Genomic DNA, 6,000 nt, shown 5'->3' with positions numbered 1-6,000 from the left:
TTAAAACTGCTTTACAGAAGTGCCTTGCTGTTCCTCATCGTGTGATGTGAGAAATGAAACAGAGCTCATAGATCCCGCTGCCAGGCCTCAGTTAGTTCAGTGACGCCAACCTGTAAGTGGGTGCGCTGCACTGCTTGGTGTTTCCACCAGCTGTGCCATGCTTCCTAGGTGTCAGGAAGCTTCCTTTCAGAGCCAAAGCTCAAGGAGGAGCAATGACCCATCTGATAACCAAGCTGAGCTGATGGAGTTTCAGACCTGATTCATGTTTTGGCTCCCAAGTGCAGGACCTGAGTTTGAGAGCTGGAGCCCTGCCGTGGCTGTCACATGGGCACACTGGGGTTTGTATTGAGTCGCTGTTTGCCATGGGGAGTCTCCAACCCAGCCCACCCCAGCCCAGGGCCAGGGCCAGGCAGCAGGGAGGCCCTGGGGATGCTCTGGGGGCACCTCTGAGATCAGATGACAGTGAACAGCCAGGGCCAGTTTGGTTGCCCCATCACCAAGTGACACCATGGGGGTGAAATCTGGGTACGATATAGCAGCCAAACTTTTAAACCTCACTGCTAAACCTAACCCAACCCTGTAATCCTAAACCTAACTCTACACCTAACCCTAAAACTCAACCTAAATGAAAACCTAATCCCTAAGTCTAACCTTAACCGAAACCCCTAAACCTATCCCTAACTCCTAAACTTAATCCTAACCAGAACACTAAACATAACCCTAACCCCTAAATCTAAACCTAAAACTAACCCTAATCCCTGCCCTTAACCCAAACACTAAACATTGCACCTAAGCCTAACACTAAATCTACCCCTACCCGTAGGCCTACCCCCTAACCCAAACCCTAAGCCTAAACCTAACTCTAAACTCCCTAACCTTTACTCTAACACTAACCCTAAACTTAACCCCTAACCCTAATGCTAACCCTAACCCAAAATTACTCATGTACTGGGATGAGCAGTTTGTAACCCACCTCTATCAGCTGCTGCAGCGGAGGAGTGGCCACTCAGCCAAGTCCCATGGAAACTCTTCCTTTGTGCACTGGGACCTGCCTGAAACGTCAGGAGCCCATACACTACCCCTGGAGAACATCGTGGCCTCACCATCCTTGGTCACCCAGCCTCAGCTCTTCACAGTCCTCTGCCCTTACCCGTTTTCAGCGTTCACCTCTTCTGCCGGGGACATGAGTGCTCCGCAGACCCCACCAAGCACTGCTCCTCCCTTGCAGGACTCCTGCTGCTGCTCCCCGCCTGCAGCACATTTGGAAGCACAGCTCACATCGGCTGCGAGGGGACACAGAGGAGGAGGCAGCGAGGTGTCTTGGGACTCCCAGGGACCCCTGCACCCCCGTGGGGCAGCCAACCCTCTGGCTCCAGGCCCATGGCCTCCCCATCAGCTGAGCGAGCCCAGCAGGAGGCTGGGAGAGAGAAAAAGGATCTTTGGGAATCCTCAGACAAAGTTGCTGCTTGCCCAAAGGAAAGATCCAGGAGTGGCCAAGGGCACAGCCCCACCTCTGTGCCTTGAGCACCTGCTCAGCTGCAACCTAGGGCAAGCTGGGCTCAGCTCCAGGGAGCTGCAGCGAGGACAGGGCAAGCACAGGAGCTCAGAGCTGTGTCCCAAAAGTACCCTGGGCTGGTGCCCAGCAGGAGCGAGGGCCCTGCAGGCAGAGCAGCGTGCCATCAGCCTGGCTTTCCCTCGCTGGCGCTTTCTGTGCTAACTGCTGCACTCCCAGCCTCTCCTGTGTGCTCAGCTCGGTGCTAACATGACCCATCTCTGAAGGAGAGCCCAGGCACTAAGTCCTGGGGAACAAAAGACAGCTCCAGGGCCGTGAGAGCCTTCTACCACCTTCACCTCCTTGTGAGCACTGAGCCTGGGGCAGCTGCTGTTGTACACCAAAGAGGGGGTGCATGTGTCCTGTGGGCTAACCCTGTGCCAAACTGGGGGCAGAGCATGGCAAAGGCTCTGCTATTTCCGAGAGCACCTGGTTGGGAAAGAGGGAAGCGCTCTGGTCAGCAGAAATAGGAGGAGAAATAGGTTTGAGAAGGTGGGATGTAAACATCCTACCCTACAGCCCCCCCTTCACACACACTTCATCCTTCCTGAGGGTGCTTCAGCACAGGGCCTTCCCTTGGAACCATTTTGGATGGTTTGGGGGCGGCAGAGCCAGTGCATCTCCATGGAGAGCTGGAATTGCACATTCTGCCTAGCTGAAACCAGACAGTTTTCCATTTGGGGTTTGTGGAGGGAAATGGGGAGTGAAAGTTTCCCCATAGTGAGGTCAAAGACGTCACAATGGGGTCGATGATGTCACAATGACGTCACAATGGGGTCACAATGAGGTCAGTGACATCACAATCGTATCAATGAGGTCACAATGGGGTCAATGATACCATAATGGAGTCCATGACTTCACAATGGGGTCAGTGATGTCACAATGGGGTCGATGGGGTCACAATGGGATCAATGATGCCACAATGAGGTTACATTGGGGTCAATGAGATCACAATGGGGTCCATGATGTCAAATGGGGGTCAATGATGTCACAATGGGATCACAATGGGGTCAAGGGGATCACAATGAGGTCACAATGGGGTCAATGAGGTCATAATGGGGTCAATGATGTCACAATGGGATCAATGACACCACAATGGCGGCAACGAGGTCATAATGGGGTCAATGAGGTCACAATGGGATCAATGACACCACAATGGCGGCAACGAGGTCATAATGGGGTCAATGAGGTCACAATGGGATCAATGATATCACAACGATGTCACAACGGGGTCAGCAGGGTCACAATGGGGTCAATGAGGTCACAATGGGATCAATGACACCACAGTGGCCGCAACGAGGTCACAATGAGGTCATAATGGGGTCAATGAGGTCACAATGGGCTCAATGATGTGATAATGGGGTCAATAAGGTCATAATGGGATCCATGATGTCACAATGGGTTTAATGATTTCAAAGTGGGGTCACAATGTGGTCAATTATATCACAGTGGGTTCAATAAGGTCACAATGGGGTCAATGACATCGTAATGGGGTGAATGTGGTAACAATGGGGTCCGTGATGTTACAATAGGGTCAATGAAATCACAATGGGGTCCATGATGTCACAATGGGGTCAATGATGTCAAAAGGGGGTCCATGACGTCACAATAATGTCACAATGGGGTCAATGGGGTCACAATGATGTCCATTAGGTCACAATTTGGTCAATGAGTTCAGAATCAGGTCTATGATGTCACAGTGGGTCTCAAGGATGTAACAATGGGATCAATGATGTTACAATGACATTACAATGGGGTCAATGAGGTCACAATGAGGTCACAATAGGGTCAATGAGGTCAGAATGAGGTCAATGAGGTCAGTGGGGTCACAGTGGAGTTAATGAGGTCACAGTGGGTTCAGTGATGCCATAATGGGTTCAATGAAGGCACAATGGAGTCCATGATGTCACAATGGAGTCAATGATGTCACAGAGGGATTAATAATGTCACAGTGGGTCACAATGTGGCCCATGGGGTCACAACGGGTGAATGGGGTCACATGATGGTGTCAATGATGCCATAATGGGGTCAATGACATTACAATGGAGGCAGTGAGGTCACAATGGTGTCAATGAGGTCACAATGGGGTCTCAATGCGGTCAATGAGTTCACAATGTTTTCAGTGGGGTCACAATGGAGGTCACAAAGAGGTCCATGATGTCACAATAGGTGTCAGTGATTTCACAATGTGTTCAATGATGTCACAATGATGTCACAATTGGGTAGTGGGGTCACAATGTGGTCAATGTCATCATAATTGGGTCAATGAGATTACAATAGGGTCCATGATGTCACAATGGGGTCCATGATGTCACAATAATGTCACAATGATGTCACAATGGGGTCAATGGGGTCAATGAGGTCACAATAAGGTCAATGAGGCCACAATGGTATCAGTGATGTCACAATGGGTTCACAAAGGGGTCAACGATGTCATAATGGGGTCAATGAGGTCACAGTGGGGTCCATGATATCACAATGGGGTCAATGTTGTCAGAATGGGATTAATGATGTCACAATGGCGTCACAATGGGGTCAATGACATCACAATGGGGTCAATGGGGTCAATATGGGGTAATGAGGTCACAATAAGATCAATGAGGTCACAATGGTATCAGTGATGTCACAATGGGTTGACAAAGGGGTCAATGATGTCATAATGGGGTCAATGAGGTCACAATGGGGTCAATGAGTTCACAAAGGGGTCAATGATGTCACAATGGGATTAATGATGTCCCAATGGGGTCACAATGACGTCAACAACATCACAATGAGATCAATGAGTTCACAATTGGGTCAATGATGCCATAATGCGGTCAATGATATCACAATAGATGCAACAGGGTCACAATGGTGTCCATGATGTCAGAATGGGGTCAATGATGTCCAATGGCGTCAATGGGGTCTCAACGTGGTCAATGAGGTCACAAGGGGTCCATGATGTCACAATGAGATTAATGATATCACAAGGCAGTCAATGATGTCACAATGGGGTCCAAGATCTCACAATGGGTGTCAATGATGTCACAATGGATCAATGAGTTCACAATGATGTCACAATGGGGTCAATGGGGGCACAATGCAGTCAATGGGGTCACAATGGGGTCAATGATTTCACAATGATGTCACAATGATGTCACAATGGGGTCAATGATGTCACAATGGGGTCCATGAGGTCACAATAAGTTCAATAGAAACTAGGAGAAATAGGAGAAATAGGTTTGAGAAGGTGGGATGTAAACATCCTACCCTACAGCCCCCCCTTCACACACACTTCATCCTTCCTGAGGGTGCTTCAGCTCAGGGCCTTCCCTTGGAACCATTTCGGACAGTTTGGAGGCAGCAGAGCCAGTGCATCTCCATGGAGAGCTGAAATCGCACATTCTGCCTAGCTGAAACCAGACAGTTTTCCATTTGGGGTTTGTAGAGGGAAATGGGGAGAGAAAGTTTCCCCATAGTGAGAGGGCTGAAGTAACCACCTCAAACATCAGCCCAGACCCAGGTATGTGCAGGCCTTCCAGCTTGCTCAGCACTGCCTTGGAGCCTCTGGTTGTGTTATTTGCTTTCACTGTCTCCTGAACTCCAGTAAAAACCCCAGGGATGACATGCCACAAAGGCAGGATTTTTTCCAGGAGGAATTTTGTACCAGGGAAAAACCCATTGGAGTGTCAGAGCGGGTGTCACGGTGTCCCCCTTCAATGGATGTTAACGTATTGTCCTGCTTTGAAAGGGACTGGAATACAGCTTTAACAAAATTAACAAGTGCCCAGTATAGGTCTGGATTCATAAACAGAGGCTCCTAAGTGTGCTGCTGCTGGCTGGGGGAAGGATGCCAGGGAGTGCGGAAATGTCATGGAATTCTTGGCAAATACAGCCGGCAATCACTCCAGAAGTTCCCAAGCTGGGGCACTGCATTTAGAAAACCCCATTCCCAGCTTCATTATAGACAGAGCCATGGAAGGAAAGGCAATCTCATCACACAGGCTTTATAGCTGCCACTGTAACTATTGCCTGACACTGGGAATCCTGTTCCTCGTAGCCATCTGTAGTGGGAGCAGAGCTGGAAAACAGGGCAAGGGCCCTGTGCCTCTGTCGCCTCCCAACAGAAAAGCCTTGTCTGTATGGACCATTCCTCTTTGTATCCCCTAGCCATAACCTCTGCCTTCCTCAGAACCCTGTGCTGATCAGGAATGTCCAGGATGTCTGCATTCATGGCACCAGCTGGGCTCTGCAGAGCCAGGACTGCTGTGACTCTGTGCAAATCCACATCATCCCCTGCATCCCAGTGGGATGTATGGCATGGCTGGTGCTTCCCTGACACCCTTAGTGCCTGCGTTTAAGCTCTGAGAAGCCAAATCCTGGTGGTACCCACACTCCTTACGCCACCTCATGGTGCACAGGGCAGCGCGTACAGGATACACAGCCGAGGGTGTCTCATTGCAGCAAGG

The sequence above is a fragment of the Neopsephotus bourkii genome, unplaced genomic scaffold (assembly GCF_033783945.1).
Source record: "Neopsephotus bourkii isolate Nb327-2 ecotype Australia unplaced genomic scaffold, CSIRO-AGI_Nbou_v1 NB_1431, whole genome shotgun sequence".
Classification (NCBI taxonomy): domain Eukaryota; kingdom Metazoa; phylum Chordata; class Aves; order Psittaciformes; family Psittacidae; genus Neopsephotus; species Neopsephotus bourkii.
The sequence above is the reverse complement of the archived record's forward strand: the minus strand, read 5'-3'. Positions refer to the sequence as shown.